This window comes from Schistocerca piceifrons, chromosome 1, assembly GCF_021461385.2.
Source record: "Schistocerca piceifrons isolate TAMUIC-IGC-003096 chromosome 1, iqSchPice1.1, whole genome shotgun sequence".
Taxonomy (NCBI): Eukaryota; Metazoa; Arthropoda; class Insecta; order Orthoptera; family Acrididae; genus Schistocerca; species Schistocerca piceifrons.
In genome coordinates this window covers 641,597,059-641,617,271 of record NC_060138.1, presented here as the reverse complement: position 1 = coordinate 641,617,271, position 20,213 = coordinate 641,597,059, and the positions used below count along the sequence as shown (strand labels likewise).

General features: G+C 44.3%; 1 pseudogene; it reads right to left on the bottom strand.

Annotated features, from left to right (window-relative positions):
• Positions 1-262: 262 nt before the first annotated feature.
• Positions 263-380, bottom strand: LOC124727553 (annotated as a pseudogene).
• Between the last annotated feature and the right edge of the window lie 19,833 nt (positions 381-20,213).

Here is a 20,213-nt window from a genome sequence, read left to right as displayed (position 1 = left end):
GTTTAGTTAGTAGTAGATCGCCGGCACCTTACACTACATTTACTTTAGTATTCGGTATAAGCACTCCGTCTTCAGGCCACAAGTGGCCCTTCGGGACCAACCGACCATCGTGTCACACTCAGCTGAGGATGCGGATAGGAGGGGCGTGTGGTCAGCACACCGCTCTGCCGGTCGTTACGATGGTTTTCTATGGCCGGAGCCGCTACTATTCGGTCGAGTAGCTCCTCAATTGGCATCACGAGGCTGAGTGCACCCCGGAAAATGGCAACAGCGCATGGCAGCCCGGATGGTCACCCATCCAAGTGCCGGCCACACCCGACAGCGCTTAACTTCGGTGATCTGACGGGAACCGGTATATCCACTGCGGCAAGGCCGTTGCTAGTATTCGCTATCCTTAACTATTATTTGACTGATGTGTACAATTTGACAGTACATTTTGGCATGTTATGTCTGATTTATAATTCTAAGTGTTTTATTTACTGTTACATCTCGTCTTTCTCCTCCTCCTGTTCCTCTTCAGTGCCATTGTTTTCTCTGTCACCGTGGGTGCCGCTGTCCACCCTCTGGAAATCTGAGGATAGCACAATACACTTCAAACTTGATCGTTGCATCATAAAGGAGGACACCAAGAATAACCCCTTCAGAGGCCCTGAAGACCGTCGCATTGGCTTTACCGGCTGAGGCTGAAGCTTTGAACTTTATCTTCAGAGGAGAGGTTGTGTGGAGCCAGTCCACGGATTGCCGTTTCGTTTCACAGAAGTGAAGAACACATGTTTCATCGCCTGTGACGAAGCTCGACAAAAAATTGTCACGATCAGCCTCGTAACGCGCAAGCAATCCCTCACAGGTGATCCTTCGTTGCTCTTTACTGTCTTCTCTTAGCGACGAGGAACCCAGTTGGCACAAAACTTCGAATACCCCCGCTGGTGGACAAGTGTGTCAGCACTACCAATAGAGACGTCGAGTTTTGTAGCGAGGGTGTTTGATTATGACCCGTCAATGACGTCGAATGAGAATGTTCCAGCACTGCAGGAGTCACAGCTGTGAGCAGCCAGCCAGCACGCGGGAGATCGGACAGGTTTGCGCGACCTTGTCGCGATGATGACAGACACCTCGCCCAACGACTCGCTGTGCTTTTGTTCACTGACAGGTCTCCGCAGACATTCTTCAAGCGCCTATGAATATGTGCGATTCTCTGGTTTTCCGCCAAAAGGTGAAAGCCCTTCGCTTGGAACGCACTTCCCTTACTGACACGGTTTTGAAGGCCACATACAGCGCCGCCATCTACCGGAACTTCATAGGGGCTGAAGCGGGAATATTCGAAGAGGTCCTGCTACAGATTCCACATTTTTTTCAATCAGATCTGGCCGAGAAAAAATGTGTTGTATTATTTACTGAACGCCCGTCGTATGAATGGGCCCACACACGGTAGTGCTACCCATTCTTGAGTGCTGCTAGTGAGTTTATGATAGCCACCCTACCGGATTAAAGTAAATCATCGAAGTAATTCAGAAACGTGATGCTAGATTTGTTACCGACTGGTTCGATCAGGACTTAAGTAACGCGAAAATATTCTCCGAACTCAAAATGGAATCTCTGGAGCGAAGAAGACGTTCTTTTCACAAAGCACTATTGAGGAGCCAGCCGCTGTGGCCGAGCGGTTCTAGGCGCTTCAGTCCGGAACCGCGCTGCTGCTACGGTCGCAGGTTCGAATCCTGCCTCGGGCATGGGTGTGTATGATGTCCTTAGGTTAGTTAGGTTTAAGTAGTTCTAAGTCTAGGGGACTGATGACCTCAGATGTAAAGTCCCATAGTGCTTAGAGTCATTTTTGAACTATTGAGGAAGTTTAGAGAACCAGAATTTGCGATAGACTGTAGAAAGATTGTACTGCCACCAGCGTGCATCTTGCATGGATGGGGACCACGAGGACAAGATAAATCAGGGCTTGTACGCGAGAATAGAGACAGTCGCTTTTCGCTCGCCCCTTCCGCCAGGAGAACAGAAAGTGAATAACCACCTGGTACTCATCGCCATCCACCGCATGATGGCTTGCAGAGTATGTATGTTGATGCAGATGTGTCACTACAACTATGGATGAGATTAGAAATGAGTAGCGGCTCTTGCAGGCGAATTCCGAACAGAATTTGAGAATAAATATTGTGCGTAATATTTCACATTTACCGAAACAGAAGGTAACCGGTTCAGAAGCATACGTAACTCGACGAATGACCCCAATCTGTGGGATGGAACCATAAGAAAAGAAGAAAGCGAGCGCTCTCGAATAACGGTATCCGTTAAAGCTGCAACGGCTCTGTAGCCGTCGCATAGTGTGCCTAAAAAGGAAACCTGCAGGAATTCGCCGACTCCGCATCCTTTTATAGACTCACTGTGCGCTGCGACCCAACTAAAGGTCAGTCGTTTCATTCCTTCTCTGTTATGCTGGTAATAATTTTTCCGTGACTCTGCGGCCCTAGCTATTTCGCCGGCAGACGTTGCAATGATGGATCGCTGGCCATTGATTGAGGGTGGTTACGGGACTAAACGCCTGACCATCCTTTACCACGTAAAGCATTTATGAAATTTTTCATGACGTATTGGTGGAGTTGTCACTTATCTAAACACCGCAGTTCTTTCGCAACTATTGACTGCATGTTTGCTGATATCAGTCGCTCCAATTTGTCTTATATCGTAGATTGTTTTCTCACAATCGGTTTCATTCTCAAGTAATCAAATGAAACTCTATGGTTCCAGAGACCTTTTTAAGTCTCAGACGACTACGATGTATATATGCAGACTGACACAGCGAACGACAATTGCCACCAAGGGCGGGCTTTGAACCCAGGTTTTCTAAGCAGATGCACTAACTAATATGCTAACCCGGCACAATGGCGCGGACTATTCTTACACGGCTCCGTTGACAATCCAAATTCCCATTCATGTCTCCGCCCACTTAGATTTCCCCCTAAAATCGAACATCTTTGCAGAGGCTCTCCAACTTCATTGGAACGAAGGGGGGAACCTGGCTGAAACCCAGGCATAGGTTCTTTAAAATGAAACTATGCGGTTCCAGAGATGTTTTCAAGCCTCAGACATCTATATGTATATGAAAACTGAAGTGATGAATGAAAATTGGTTCCAAGTCCAGGGTGCCACAGTGGCGTAGCGGTTATTGCATCTACCTAGTGAGCAGGAGTCCCGGGTTCAAATCGTTGCTTCGTACGAATTTTCATTCGTCTCTTCACTCTGCATATATACATCATTCTCAGGTACCTGTAAAATTTTGCGAGTACCACTCGGTACCGATCAGCAAGAAACCGATAACATCCAGTTACATGATAAACTGTAATTTTGTGGATCATGACATACAGGTTAAAAATGCTACGAAGCGATCTCAGTTGGGTCTAACGTGTGAAGTCATAGGTAACCAAGATGAAATAAGATATAATCTGCGTGAGGTACACAGCGATGCAATTTTTAAAATTTTTACGAGGGTCGCTCCAGAAGAAATGCACATAATTTTTTGTAAAAATACAGTTTTCGTTCTGCATGTGTGAAAGTTTTACAGTGTGTAGATACATCTTTCTCTCTTGTTTTCAAACTTAGTTCAACCTGTCACAGCATGTCTTCAAGATGGCTGCTACACTTGACGTTCGTCAGAAGCAATGTGCTGTCATAGAATTCCTGTGCTGTGAAAACGAGACAGTGGGAAACATCCACAAGAGGTTGAAAAAGGTGTATGGAGATGCTGCTGTCGATCGCAGTACAGTTAGTCTGTGGGCAAGCACGTTACTTGATGAAAGCGGGCACGGCAATATTGAGGATTGTCCTCGCAGCGGCAGGCCTCGTACTGCACACACTCCAGACAATGTGCAGAGAGTTAACGAATTGGTGACTGCTGACATACGCATCACAGTGAACGAATTGTCACGCTACGTTGGGATAGGGGAAGAAAGTGTTTGCAGAATACTGAATGTGTTGGCGTTAAAAATGGTTTGAGCCAGGTGGGTTCCCAGGATGTTGACAGTGGCTCACAAAGAAACAAGAAAAACGGTATGCAGCGAACTTTTGGAACAGTACGAGAATGGTGGAGATGAATTTGTTGGAAGAATTGTGACAGGTGATGAAACATGGTTCCATCATTTCTCACCAGAGACGAAGAGGCAATCAATGGAGTGGCATCATGCAAATTCACCCAAGAAAAAAAAAAATTCAAAACCATACATTCTGCTGTAAAAGTTATGACTACGGTATTTTTTGATTCTGGAGGACTCTTGCTTGTGGATATCATGCCAAGTGGAACCACCATAAATTCTGATACATATGTGACGACACTGAAGAAACTTCAAGCTCGACTGAGTCGTGTTCGACCACATCGACAAAAGCAGGATGTTTTCCTGTTGCGCGACAATGCACGGCTACATGTCAGTCAAAAAACCATGGAAGCGATCACAAAACTCGGATGGACAACACTGACACACCCGCCTTACAGTCCTGACCTGGCTCCATGTGACTGTCATCTCTTTGGGACACTGAAAGACTCTCTTCGTGGAACAAGGTTTGAAGATAATGACTCCCTTGTGCATGCTGCCCGTGGTTCCGACAGGTTGGTCCAGAATTTTACTGTGCGGGTATACAGGCGGTGGTTCCAAGATGGTGTAAGGCAGTTGAGAGGGATGGAAATTATGTGGAGAAATGAAAATATTGTTTCTAAAGGATGTATCTACACAATGGAAAACTTTCAAACATGTAGAATAAAAGATGGATTTTAAAAAAATAGTGTGCGTTTCTTTTGGAGTGACCCTCGTAGAATTTGGAATAGTGTCTGACTGTTACTTTTTTCTTTTATTTCATTAAAAATGTTTTGTTTCTGTCTAAGATACCTTTAATTCTACAGATAGTGAGGAAGACGACTTACTCATCTGGATAGCCGAGTGTATTAACGGGCCGTTTGTGGGACACGGGGAAGCGAGCCTGTTCCGAATCGAATCCGCCTCGCGAATTAACGACGAGGACTGGTGAGCTGGACAGTCTGGGCGTCGTTTTAAGGCGGTTTCCCACTTGCAATTTGCTAACCACCGTACTGGAACTTATGTCTCGACTCACACTTGGACATGAGATCCACTCTAGACGCAGACACGTGGGATCATCAAATCCCGTTACCAGAGGGTCGAGGGGCGGAGGGTTACTTCAGAAAGGGCATCTGGTCACCAACTGTCATTAACATCACCACAACCCGTATAACGCCGATCCCCTAGATCTACTGAGAAAGACACAGACGAAGAAGAATAAGAGCAAGAAGAAGAGAGAAAAATTATTCGAAAATAGATTTGTTGGTAATGTTGTGTGACAGTGCAGTGTATAAGGAGCTGTAAAATGAAAACCGAACACCCGCCACGTCCTGGGGCACAAATTCACTAGACTATGATTTGCAACGGCGTTTGAAAACTTTTGTGTATCCAATCCTTACACAAAACAGCAAATGTTTTTGTGCCCTTGTTATGGAAGGGTGCATAACGGACAAAATACTCCAGAAATGTATGCAGAATTCAGTGTGATGGGAGGTTGATGCTTGTACCATTGCTAAGGGAGTGCGTTTTAATTATTTCATGAAAGAAAGAGTTTGGTGTCGTTGGTTGGTATGTTCTGTTATTTGATCAATGTACTTTTAAATCTGTGGAATGTGACTTCTAGTGGATAACATAGGCTGTGCCTGGGACAGTGATCTTAACTATCCAGAAGAAATTAACGTTTTCAATATAATTTTTAAGTTTTACATTAGATATGGCCAGTTTCCTGAGAAGTATTTCTTCAAAATTTATCCCCATCAGCCACAAGCGTTACAGATACTTTTCACTCTGAATTAAGAATGGCAGTCTTACGAGTAGCGCTCAGTGAGAGTTGACATGCCCGATGGATCCCCCGACGATGACGCTTGGCGTAACACCCGTGTGGCTCTCCTAAACACTGGCAGGCAGTGGCGTAGGTAACCGCCACGCGGATACCGCAGTGGTAGAAAACATACTCTTATATTCAATTTATCCATGGAAAGAGAAGGGATCAGAAGTGTGCCAGCAAGCATTTCGTATCCATTCTTGTTTAACGTTAGCTACATACATGCAGAGGGCAGCAATGCGCGCAGTGCACAGACACGGTTAGCGCTGTTTTCCCACACTTCCTGTGGCCGGTATGCAAGCTATCGTTCTGGAATGCGCTACCTTCTTCGTTGTGATGAATTGGTATTGACAACAATAAGCTCTCCCACTAACAATCTCTCATGTTTTTTCGGACCATGTCCGAAAGAACAGACACCACACATTCATACAACTGCTTCGCCTCGATGGGCATTAAATCCACCACCTTCAGTGCAGATCCACGACATCGTTCGACCTACAAGGGGGAATCTAAAAATTAGCGAGTATGGAGGACACAGGCGGGACTGTGGATAGGTGGAAATGTGAGTCGGTCGGGTAGCGTTCCGAGGTAGTCTGTTCAAATCCAAATGGCTCTAACCACTAAGGGGCTTAACATCTGAGGTCATCAGTCCCCTAGACTTAGAACTACTTAAACCTAACTAACCTAAGAATATCACACACATCCATGCCCGAGAAAGGATTCGAACCTGCGACCGTAGCAGGTAGTCTGTGCATTTGTGATAAACACTTTGTCCTGGTGATGGGTGACGCGGTGGTTAGCTGCCTGGTAACCAAGAATTCCGGGTTAGAGTCCCGATCCGGCACACATTTTCACTCCTTGTCGCCGATTCCGCACAAAATCCCGATGTTGCTGATAGCAGTACCGTAGTCTGCTTTCCGCAGTCGTCCGGCTCGGACTTCTATTTACGTCCTTTCCGCGCGCACACGGTTGCTTACTTCGTGTTAGTCTCCGCTAGTATTTGCAGTTTCGATATAGAACGGCTCAGTCGTACCGACAGTCTACCATCAAGTGCAGGTTTAATAAATAATTTGCACGACCGAAGGCATCTAAAGTGGAACTATTTATACAGGGTGTAAATTTTAAATTGACAAACCAGAATAACTCGAAACATAAGCTTCACACGAAAAAATGTGTAGAATCCAAAGTTGATTATTTTCGAGGGGGACATCTGCTGGTGCTAAAATTAACCCACCACCCCAGCCGCTTGGGGGTGGGGAGGGAGGCAACTTTAAAACTACAAATGTGAACCCTAATTTTTTATTGTAGAATCAGATTCTACATAAAAAACTACGTACATTTTTTCTTAAACGTTTGTTTTGGTTCTTGGTAGTTGTCGCTGTAATTCAAGAAAATCCATGTTGTCATTATTGCGTGGAAATGGTTACAGATAAATAAAAAATGCTTATTTACTTCGTAAATTTTGATTCGCTAAAACTAAAACTCTCCCTTTCTCCCCATAGGGTTGGGTTTGAGAGACAAGAATTAGAGTTTTACAAATGTTGACCAAAATACTAATTTTTTCTGCTGATTCGGATTGGATTCTACAAATTTTTTTGTGTGAAGCTTATTTTTCGAGTTATTCTGGTTTGTCAATTTAAAATTTACACCCTGTATATGAAGAAATTAAAACTGAATCACAAGATGTGATTGGAATCCACTTCTCTATCACAAGCAGCGTGATCTACGTCAAACTGATCAATGGCATGGTGTGTGGCTGGATCGTATGCGACCACAAAGATGGACTTAAATTTAAAGATTCTGACAGCTATGTTGGAGCGGTAGCTATTGATCGTGCGTTGCTTGGAATACGAGCTGTCAGAGAGTTCGAGCTACCACGAAGGTTCCGGTTGACATCGTGGTTGCCTCGCCACAGCCGTATGGTACAATACTCAGTCACATAGCAGAAAAATGGACAACCTTTACGACGTACCCGGTACTTAATGGTGTGCGACAAATACAGATCGACCTATCAAAACATGTGCCGTCTTATCTCACAATTGGATTCTGCACAGCGATAGTCATTTACAATAGTCAGCCACAGACTTGCTCAGGTTGCGGTCAGGAAGGCCACGTACACTCAGCATGTTTCCAACGAAGAATTGTTCTAGTACCAACAGGTGTAGCTGTAGTAAGACCTATGGCGATATCCCTCCCTCTCACATATGTAAATGTGTTTCGGAAGGCTGTCCCACTGAACATTGACGCCACCCAACAGCTGGACAGTCCCGTCGAAAAGCCGACGACGGCGTATGACGACACGAGCATGATGGTGGCGGCGACACCTGCAACACAGAGATCGCAAGAGGTAATGGTCATCCAAAATCGGATTATGCCAACGACGCCTTCGTCTCAGACTGCATTGGCGGCAGACACACGTATACAGAAGCGCACACGTGTAAGTTGTCGTCCCAGAAATGTCACAAGAAACAATGAAAGGTGGCTACACTGAGTCACAGCGCCAAAGATTGCGGCAAAGATTATTATTCCGCCGCTTCCACTGGTGCAGTTGTAGTTGAGAGGATGTCGAGGGCAGTTGTTGTTCTGTTGGGAGAGTGATTAGATGCTGTTCGGTTGGTGTAATGTATAGATGGAAGATGTTGTAATCGTCACAGTGTATTTGAGAAAGGAGATGGGATTTTGATTTATGATGCTGGTGTAATGGAAAATTTTCGTCAATATATAATGAGGTAAAAAGGTATTGCAGTTTTCTTTAATGACAATGCCTCTTGCTCACAGGAACAGTCAACAAGCCATCTGGCTCGTGTTCATTTATTAGACTTGTTTCTATGTGCAATTATAGTATTTGTGGTTTTTCAATTAGTTCATTGTAAATGGTGTTTTAAATATTTTGTCGTATTGAGAAAGAACCGAGCCAGATACATGTACGTTGAGTCACACTACCACACACAGAACAGTTACACTTGTGCTTTCTTGTTTCGTAGCTTTTATAGTTGCATGGGACTTAATTAATCAATTGTGTTAATGGAAATTCCTTGTCACTCTTTATTTTTATTTTATGCAGTCAGATTGCGTGCTAATACTAGTCAGGGCCAACCGGTCACGAGACTTCGTAACCGGTCACACAGTTACTAAAATCATTGCATTTTTTTCCTTTTAATTAAGCCCCCATGCAACAACACCTCACCGCGTCGGACAACGATCAACAAACGACCAAGGAAGACGGCCACCTTAGACACTACTGTCTCGACAGCAGCATACGTCAAGAGATACCTAAGAAGCTCGACAACGCAGAGTTACGAGCAGTCCGATGCCAATCCAAGGTAGTAGAAGAGCCGACACAGAGAGACGGGGCTGCATAGATCCTGCCGAACGCAAACTTATCCCAAAGAGTCCGAGATGATGGTTATGAAGGGGACCCAGTGACGATCGCAACAGGCGACGCGGCGGGAGCGGTCTCCCTAAATTTATAACCAACGACGGCGACAGGCCAGAGCCACGTAACTTGTCAGTACAACAGACGGCGTGAGCTCCCATGGACGATACACATGGTACAGACCGAAGACAAGCATATCGGCCTGCCTCTATCAATATCAATACCATACGGTCGCAGATTAAAATGTCTTCACTCAAAGATATGCCACAAACGGCAGACATCCACATCGTCCTCCATCAAAAAGTATACGTCGATGAATTTCCTGTCATATATGTGTACGAATTCTACGTATCACACGCCTCAGCAACTGGCAGCCGCATAGAAATACTTCACAAAGGACGTATTAGGGCACAGGGTGTACTGTACCTGACGTCGCTGCGGGGATTAGCAATGACAATACTTGATGTACGACTCATCAACATCTACGCACCGTCCGGTACAGACAGGAGACGAGAGTCTACCCGCTTCTTCGCAGAGGAAATTGCCCCGCTCTTCCAAGGTCGACACGACTGTTTAATCCTAGGCGGTAATTTTAATTGTGTACTTGCACTTAAAAATATGCCCCCTGCCCAGAACTGCGAATGTTGGTGCAAAATATGCGTTTGGTTGACACCTGGGAGCATGTCCATGGCCTCCGTCCTGGACACACCCATAAGACGAGTAATTCCACTTGTCGTCTCGAGCAAATTTATATTACACGCAGTCTCAACGCTGATGTCCTTGAAGCAGAACTGCGGCTTACAGCACACTGATCATTCGACATTAATATGTATGATCTCTCTCCTGCGGTAGCAGGTGTGGCGTAACCGCGGTCCTTGCTAAACGAGCGTTGCCCGCCTGAGAGACCCACCTTGTCTAGACGCCGTTGAAGATATTTGGAGATCATGCGAACGACGCCTTCGAGAGTATACGTTAATGGATGGATAGCGCCAAACCCGCTCTACAGTGTGCAATGATGACATATGAGGCAGTGTAGTGACGTCAGATGATGGACTTCTATTTCACGGTGCTACGGATATGCGCAGAACAAGTGTCTTCTCCGGACCGAAAGCGGCGGGCAACGAGCAAAGTCTGAAACTTCGTCCGCCATGCGACGCCGCCTCGAAGGCACAGTAGTCAGCGCATGGACACTAGACCGGGCTACAGGAGAACGCCCTTCGATCTGTCACATCATCAACGAAAGCAAAGGATGAGGGAGAGTCCTGGAATATGCCGTGGACACGGATGATGGCAGATCCCTAACATCGCGACGAGAAATATGCAATGCCTTTGTAGAACATTACAGTCTGCACTGCAATGGATACTGATATGTCCGCTATTACCGCAGTTACACGTACGATATTCGGCACCACTGAACCAGAGGCGGATGTCACCTTTGGTAGAGTAAGCCATGCCTATCTTGCAGAAGTCCAGACACACATGTCTACATAAGTGAATTAGCGTATTTGCCAAGTTTCGCCGCCATACAATAATTACAGCCCACATTAGACCTCTATGAGTAGCTTATTATAACCATCTGATAAATGATTTGAGTTCCAGTCACCTGTGATGGCTAGAATGGTCACTTTTCACCTCATGATCATGTTAGGACGTCTTCCAGGGTACATATCCACACGAGACACAGTGTTCTCCCTTAAAAGAGTACACTGGTCGCTTCAGAGAATCCTTCATCCCAGGCAATGTCTTTCTTCAGAAGGCGAATTAAATTTCGCATATAAGAACTCTGCAGTTGAACTTCGGAGAAACAGAAACAAGAAAAAAAGGTCGTTTTCGTCATTGCCTAACAAATATATCCCAAAGTTACATCAAGGAAACAGCTGCATCGTTGTGCAAAGTGTGTTCTTCATGATGGCTCAAAACCTGATAAGATGAAGGTAGTACACTGCTGGACTTTACAGAAGTATCATCGACATGACAATGACCTCCAAAAGTGATTTGATGACGCCCGCATCGAATTCCTCTCCTGTGCCAACTTCTTCATCTCAGAGTAGCACCTCAGTTATTTGCAGAAGGTATTCCAATCTCTTGTCTCCCTCTACAGTTTTTACCCTCAACAGCTCGCTCCAGTACCATGGAAATTGTTCCCTCATGTCTTAACAGATACCCTACTATCCTGACCTTTCTTCTTGTCAGTGTTTTCCATATATTCCTTTTCTTCCCTATTCTTCACTGAACCTCCTCATTTCTTACCTTATCAGTTCACATAATTTTCAAGATTCGTCTGTAGCACCACATTTCAATGCCTCTGTTCTCTTCTGTTTCGGTTTTGTCACAGTCCATGTTTCACTAGCATCCAAATTTCCTCCCAATTTAAGACCTATGCTTGATACTAGTAGACTTTTGTTTGCCAGGAATGCCCTTTTTGCCGATGCTATTCTGCTTTTTATGTCCTCCTTGCTCCGTCCGTCTTGGGTTATTTTGCTGCCTAGGTAGCAGAATTCCTTAATTTAACTACTTCGCGGCCATCAGTTCTGATGATAAGTTCCTCGCTGTTCTCATTTTTGCTACTTCTCATTACTTTCATCTTTCATCGGATTACTCTCAATCCATATCCTGTACTCATTAGACTGTTCATTCCAATCAGCAGAGCCTGTAATTCTTCTTCTCTTTCACTGGAAAAGCAATGTCACCAGCGAATATTATCATATTGTTTAATCCTGAATTTTAGTTCCACTCTGGAAACTTTCTTTTTTATTTACATCATTGCTTCATCGACGAAAAGCTTGCAGTAGGGGCAAAAGACTACATCACTATCTCACACCTTTTTATTTACGTTACGGTACATAATCTCAACGCAAGGTATTGAATTTTAGAAAGGCGTATGGGATCATATCTCGGAAAAAACAATATTAATAACTAGACACTATACAATTGATGAAAATGATCTCGACCAGATCATTTTACAATTTCTAGTGCAAATTACTGAGCACACCAGCGGTTTGGGGGCTGAAAATATGTCCAACTCTGTCTGATCAGAGCGGTTCCAACTTGGAGTTGCGCTCTGGACTTAATATGTTCCAAAAGGTTGAAAAGAAAGCTGAATCCATTGTGCTAGTCATTGTCATCTGTTAGCCACAGTTACACGATTCAGCCTGCCGTCCCTGCGGCTGGCAAGCTGCTTTTAGTTGTAAAAGAAACTAATGGAGAATTTGGGCTGAGAATTAAAGAATTTCTTTTTGAAGCCCCAAATGTTTTTGTGACGGCATCTAAATCTGGTAAATTAACGTCTGACCACGTCAAAAGGTGTTTGACAAAAGTTTTCTTTCTCACTGAAGAAGAAAAATCTGTAGAATTGTTAGATTTCTGGGATGGAAATAACAATTTAAGAGTCGTACATGAGAACAAGTTCATCTGGTGATCCCAGAAGGCTTCACGGGGCAGGTACAGCCGCCGAACGTATACGGTTTTCGACGTCGGAAGAAATTCGTGAGATTTTCAGATTCAGTTCACCTGAGAAACAATATAACAAAAAAAAAAAAAAGTTCAAATGGCTCTGAGCACTATGGGACTTAACATCTTAGGTCATCAGTCCCCTAGAGCTTAGAACTACTTAAACCTAACTAACCTAAGGACATCACACACATCCATGCCCGAGGCAGGATTCGAACCTGCGACCGTAGCAGTCCCGCGGTTCCGGACTGCAGCGCCTAGAATCGCACGGCCACCACGGCCGGCAACAATATAACAAAGCTACAGTGTCTAATACATAGTCAATTCCCTTATAAAGTACTGAAATTTTCCTGGTGAAAATCAGGATATTTAGGGGATCGACAGCCATAATTTGTAACACCTGCTGAATTTGTTTTATTGCCTTGGCCATTGTGCGTGTTATGTGGAGAAATGTCGTTTATTTTGTGTGCTTTGTGTACAAAAAGTTGTATTTTATGCATTTCTTTAGTGATTATCGTTATTGTGACGATTTTGTATCATAGTAACGAATTACTTATTATTTTCAATTAACAGACTACGCATTTGTGAAACAATAAACTTAAAAAACAAGTTGAAAACAATAACTAATTGCATCTGAAGCCCCCGTTGTGGGATGGTGCATGCACAAAGATGACAGTTTCCAGATAGCCGTGATCTGCTGAATTTATTTCTCTAAGGAAGCAACAAGAAAACATGAACAACAGAAACTGAATCTCTACTAAGAGCACAAGAGATCGTCCTGTTCTGATGAGAATAGCTGTCACTCCATGAATACAGTTCTATGAAGATGCTAGAGAAAGCACACAATCTGTCACTATCGATTACTCTCCAAGGTCGGACTCGGTTGTGGTCACGATCGGTGGTGCACTGGCCCTGTCTTCGTCCGGTAGTGGTGTATCGGAGACTCGCTGTTTATTCGGCGGTAGACTCGGCGGCACACTCTGCTGGAGAGCTGCAGGCAGCAGTCCTACAGAAGTCGCCCGGAGTAGGGGTACCAGCGGATGGCCAGCTTCGCGTGGCTTCGCGGATACGAAATAGTGCCGGCTGTGTGCAGTGATCGTGGCGCCCTCCATACTGCAACGGACGGCATAGTGAAGTCGAGCAGTGTTGGTTGATGGAGTCTGGCGCGACGGCAACCTGCAGAGCATTGCTGTGTGGAGGGTGTGCCGGACATCAGGCACCAGAGGTACACGGCAACATCATACAACAAAAATATGTACACCAAATAATTAGAATAATAATGAACGTTTAGATATTTTAATTAAGTATGTTGCACATACTGTAATAGCACAGTGTTTACAACTTATTTTCCAAAAATGGTGTTTCAGAAACCATCTTTATTACACATGTATGTGTGTAGCGTGAAAGCTTCTTTAATTTACGCTTTAACAAAAGTTCCCGTTTTGCAAAGCCCGTTAATGGTAGTGGGGTAATTTGCAAATTTGCAAATTTTTACAAGAAAATGTAAAGAAACCGACGCTCTATGAAGAGCTCTGGCTGCCAGTGGATTAATGTGTGTGATGCTGCAGGGCAATTTCACTGCGCTGCCGGCAAGGAAGGTACACAAGGGACATGTCGATACCACGGCACAAAGTCTTTCCGAAGTTCATTCTGTGAACTCAGTTGGACAGTAACTATGCCTCGCGGATAGGGACATGAACAATATATGTAGAGATCGGCATTTGAGAGAGGATATGTAGTTGGGCTCGATGAAGCCAGTTGGAGTAGTCGGCGAAGCGACGATGTCGATAGGAATGGAGGAACCGTGACGGAACACGATGTCAGCGGTTGACCTAGAGAGACGAAAGAATGTGAGGACCGAACAATCGTCAGAGAGGCACTCAGAGTCGAGGATTCATCATTATTATCGATCTGACGTGCAAAAGGTGCTTCAGTGACCACAAGGACCACTAATAAGCGGATCACAGAAAGGGGACTGAGCTCACAGCGTCAGTTGTGGCGACTGAAATTGATCCCTGTACACCGACAAGCCCATCTGCAGTGGTATTGGGCACATTCTGGCTGGAATCTGTTTGAGTGGAGTAAAATTCTGTGACAAGAGTCATTTCGAATTGAGCCCCGGTGATCAGAGAAGATCTGGAGACGCTCTGGCCAACGATGGGATACTAGCCTGACTGTCGCCTGCCATATGGTCCTACAACCAGGAGTGCTGGTCTGGGGCGCCATTTCTTTTCATTTCAGGAGTTCTTTGGTTGTCATCTGCGACACCATTACAGCACAGCAATAAGTCGACGACATTCGACGCCCCGTTTTTTGCCGTTCATGGCAAACCATCATGGGCTTATATTTCAGGAAAATAATACCCGACTGCACATGATGAGGATTTCCAATGCTTGCTTTCGCACTTGCCAAACGCTACCTTGGCCAGAAAGGTCGCCAGATGTCTCCCCAACTGAGAACGGTTGGAGAATTATGGCCAGGCCCCTCCAACCAGCTTGGAATTTTCACGATCTGACGCACCAATTGGACAGAACTTGACACAATATCCCTCAGGAGAACATCCAACAACTCTGTCAATCAATGCAAAGCTGAAGAGCCACTTGTATAATGGCCAGAAGTGAACAAAGGCGATTTTGACTTGCTCACTTTATGAAGCCTTTTCTCTTTAATAAATCGTCCAGTTTTTCTGAAATTGTAATCCTTTGTTTGTCTGTACACGTAGATCATATCAGCCGATTTCCGTCCCATTCCGATAATTCTCTTGTGGTACATGTTTTTGTATGTCGTAGAGTGTATGTCCTCTTGCCTCGTTGGCACCATATTCGCAGACAATGGTCGTCTGGGGTAGTGCAGAACTGAGATTCACCATTGACAATGATGTGACGCCAGTAATTAGCAGCCCACTCTACTTCGAAGGAAGCTGTTTGTGTTGTAGTGACACATCGCGTTTCAAGAGCCTAGCTGCTGCTTAGATTGCCTGGGGGAGGGGGGGGGGGGGGGTATGTAAAGGAGACACGATGTTTATTGGTCTGTTCAGGACTATTCTCCATTTGGTGTGATCGTGATATGTCGCTCAGAACAATCACGATGTTTGTGGTTTCCCTCAGTCGCATTAGGTCACAGCCAAACACCCCTCATGCCTGAATATTGGACACATACACACCTGCATACATAACCACACTGAGGACCCTTTCGAACTCTGGCCAGTGCTCGTATCGTTCTCGCATGAGAGCATGCGGCACTCTCTGTTGTCCTTCACGATGACGACATCCATGAGACATCACACTAATACCGTATAACACCGCCTCTAGCCTTCGTGATGGGCTCAGTTAAGCAAGAAAGATAATGCATAAGTTTTCTGAGTATGATGTATTCAGTTAAAGTCACAGAAGATTAAATACGTTGGGCAGAGCTTCAAAATTGTGGGAATGTTGCAATGTTCCATTTCGCGACCGATCGTTCCTTACTTTCCGAATAACCCTCGTACATTGTCAAACGCTTTTTCCAAGACTACAAATCCTATGAACGTATCTCGATTTTTCTTTAGTCTTGCTTCCATTATTAACCGCATCGTCAGAAATGCCACTCTGGTGCCTTTACCTTTTCTGCAGCCAAAGTGATCGCCATCTAAAATATTTTTCAATTTCATTTCCATCCTTCTGTATATTATTCTTGTCAGTAACTTGGATGCATCAGCTGTTAAGCCGATTGTGCGATGATTGTCAGCTCTCGCAATTTTTGGAATTGTGTGGATGATGTTATTCCGAAAGTCAAATGGTAAATCGCCAGGCTAACACATTCTACACCAATGTGAACAGTCCTTCTGTTGTCACTTCTCCAAAGATTTTATAAATTCTGATGGAGTGTTATCTATCCCTGCTACCTTATTTGATTTTAAATCTTCCAAAGCTCTTTCAAATTCTGGTTCTAATATTGGATCCCACATACGAGAGTAATTCCAAAAGTAAGGTCTCCTACTCTCTATAAGTACAGAACTCTGTTTGTGTGGCAGTTAGTCACACCGTTATGAAGAGTGCTTCACGCGCTGTGTATAAATATGCGCGCGCCGCGCTGAGGCGCTCAGTCTTGGCTTGGCAACCGTTGAGAATGGAGCTCCCGTTGGGTGTCACTACCAAGTGCGAATTGTGCGCAGTTATTCAGTTTTTGAACGCAGAGGGCACTGCGCCGACTGAAATCCATCACCAATTGACGGAAGTGTACGGTGAGTCGTGCATGGATGTCAAAAATGTTCGTAAGTGGTGTAGAGAGTTTGCAGCTGGTCGGACCGAAATTCACGTCGAACAAAGGAGCGGGAGACTGTCAATTTCTGAGGAGACAGTGTTGAAGATTGAGCAAAGCATGCGTGAAGATCTGCGGATCACCCTGGATGATCTCTGCACGTTGGTTCCTGAGGTTTCCCGAAGCACCGCTCACAGAATTTTAACGGAAACATTGAACTACCGGAAGGTGTGCGAAAGATGGGTGCCTCGTATGTTGACTGAGGACCACATGCGGCAACGAGTTGATGCTTCCCGCGCATTTCTTTACCGCCTTGCAGCCGAACAGGACAACTTTCTGGACTCAGTTGTCACGGGTGACGAAACCTGGGCATACCACTTTACACCTGAGACCAAGCAACAATCACGCCAGTTCATAACTTTCTGAACAGCATGGCGGCGAGCTGGTATGACAAGGGCGTTTACAAAAATGCATCGACAGAAATGGTGATTATGTCGAAAAATAGCTAAATGTTCAAGCTGTAAACTAATGTAAACCATTGTAGAAATAAACAGGTCTATGTACTTATAAAAAATAGGAAACCTTACTTTTGAGATTAGCCTCGTCCCTTCTATATCGATTCCTGTTTCTTCTTATATCACTTCATCAGTCATGTCTTCCCCTATAGATGCCTTCAGGGTACTCTATCCACCTATCCACTCTCTCCGCCTCTTTTAACAGCGGAACTCCCATTGCACCCTTGCTTTTAATTTCACCGAAGGTTGTTTTGATTTTTATGTATGCTGAATCAGTCCTTCTGACAATCATTTCGATTTCGAATTCTTCACATTTTTCATTCAGCCATTTCGTAGTAGCTTCCCTGCACTTCTGATTTATTTGATTCCTAAGTAACTGTATTCCTGCATTTTTGTGAACATTCTTATACTTCTCTCTTTCATCGATCAACTGAAGTATTCCTCCTGTTACCCATGGTTAATTCGCTGTTACCTTATTTGTACCTATGTTTTCCTTTGCAACGTTTCTGATTGCCCTTTTTAGAGTTAACCTTCCCTCCTCATCTAAACTGCCTACTGAGCTAATTCATTCACGCAGTATCTTTAGCCTCAGATAACTTCAAGTGTATCTCTTGATTCGTTAATACTTCCCTATCCCATTTCTTTGCACATTGATTCTTCTCTTAAACTTGAGCCTACTCTTCGTCACTACTAAATTGTGAGCTGATTCTATATCTGCTCTGGGTATACCTTACAACGCAGTATCTGATTTCAGAATCTCTGCCTGACCTTGATGTTATTTAACTGAAATCTTCCTGTATCTCCCGGCCTTTTCCAAGTATACCTCCCCCTCTTGAACAGAGTATTCGCTATTACTAGCTGAAGTTTATTGCAGGACTCAGTCTCTCCTCTTTCTCACTCCTTTTCCCAAGCCCATATTTTCCTGTAACCTTTTCTCCTGCTCCTCCCCCAACAACTGTATTCCAGTCCCACATGACTATTAGATTTTCATCTCCCTTTACGTACTTAATTACCCATTCAATGTCCTCATATTCGAGTACTTTCTCAGTCTCTTCATCTTTGACTTGCGACGTCGGCGTGTATATCTGATCTATTGTTGCTAGTGCTAGTTTGCTATCGGTTCTGATGAGAACAACCGTAATACCGATCTGTTCAAAGTACCTCACTCTCAGCCCTACCGTCCATAAAGATCCCTACTCCCGTTATACCATTTTCTGCTACACTCAACTGACCAGAAAACCCGGCCTTATTTTCAGTTTATTTCACTGATCCCCACTACATCTAGATTGAGCGTTAGCATTTCCCTTTTCAGATTTTCTAACTTCCCTACCGTATTTAAAGTCCTGTCATTCCACGCCCGACCCACAGAACCTCGTCAGTCCGTTCGTTATTCCATCTTTTTCTCATGGCGACTTCCTCCTCGGCAGTCCCCTCCCGGGGATCCGAATGGGGGCTAATCCGGAATCTTCTGACAGTGAAGAGATCATCATGACACTTTTTCAGTTACATGCCACACGTCCTGTGTGTCTTTAAAGTACTGATTTTCATTACTTTTGTAAGTAGGCTGTTTATGTTTTCTTATTGGCAACGTTACGTAGCGCTCTGAATGAAAATCACTGGCTGTGCTGTGTGCAGACTGTGGCTGGTTTGCATTGTTGTCTGCCATTGTAGCGTTGGGCAGTTGGCTGTGAACAGCGCGTAGCGTTGCGCAGTTGGAGGTGAGCCGCCAGCAGTCGTGGATGTGGGGAGAGAAATGGCGGAGTTTTGAAATTTGTAAGACTGGATGTCATGAACTGCTATATATATTATGACTATTAAGGTAAATACATCATTTGTTCTCTATCAAAATCTTTCATTTGCTAACTATGCCTATCAGTAGTTAGTGCCTTCAGTAGTTAGAATCTTTTATTTACCTGGCAGTAGTGGCGCTCGCTGTATTGCAGTAGTTCGAGTAACGAAGATTTTTGTGAGGTAAGTGATTTGTGAAAGGTATAGGTTAATGTTAGTCAGGGCCATTCTTTTGTAGGGATTGTTGAAAGTCAGACTGCGTCGCGCTAAAAACATTGTGTGTCAGTTTAAGCACAGTCGTGTATAATTGTTTTAAGGGGACGTTTCATATGGCGACCCTTAGCCGAGGATACCTCACTGGAATCTTCTCATTTTTTCTTGTAGTTTGTGTAATTAGTGTAGCTTTAGTTTATTGCTAGCGCGTAATTGTAGAGAGAATCTCCTTTGTAGTTGCAGTCTTTCATTGTTGTACAGTAAAACAGTTGTGGCATGCATGTAAATTTGCACCAAGTATTTCGCAGCTCCGCTTGCAATTAACTAGATTTTTTTTTCAGTGCTATGATAATGTGTTCTCTTATTTTTGCTCTTCAAATTGTGCTTTTTTGTGTTATCGTGTGAAATATTGTGACAATAATGGCGTGTGAAAAACGTAACACTAGGCTCCAAAGTAAACTGAGAAATAATAGTGACGACGAGCGTAGCTTATCAGCACCACTGTGTAACGAATTAACAGACATTCAAAGTAGTAATTTGGTAATTGTGCATAGGGAAATGTAGCGGGCGGCAAATAATGGCGTAGACAGTGAAACATTTAGTGAACAGGGAAGCATTATCAATCGATCGGTCGGCAACAGCTTGACTCAGGAATCCGAAATGACAGGACACAATCTTGCAAATACTGTAGATTCAGGTTTTGCATCCTCACCGTTTTCTCAAATAAGTCAAGACACATT